Below are 273 nucleotides of genomic sequence, written 5' to 3'. Positions count from 1 at the left end.
TTGCATCGATTTCAGCTCAAACGCCTTCTCGAACCTTCCTCCACCGCCGCGCACGAGAAAACCCGGCGCCTTCCTCCCTCGGAAACGCGGACGTGATTAAGAAGGAACCGAGGTACCGGACATGCCTCTCCGCTACACCGGCTGCCCGCGGCCCCGCGCTCGCGGACGCGACCTCGCCAGGAACGGCAGCGCCGCCGGGGAAGCGCTCGCGCCGCGCTCCGCTCCCCAGCCCCGCGCGGCGCCTCCCGGCCCCGGCCCCGGCGGGACCCCGCA

This window comes from Apteryx rowi, unplaced genomic scaffold (assembly GCF_003343035.1).
Source record: "Apteryx rowi isolate R43461 unplaced genomic scaffold, aptRow1 scaffold_217, whole genome shotgun sequence".
NCBI lineage: Eukaryota > Metazoa > Chordata > Aves > Apterygiformes > Apterygidae > Apteryx > Apteryx rowi.
The sequence above is the reverse complement of the archived record's forward strand: the minus strand, read 5'-3'. Positions refer to the sequence as shown.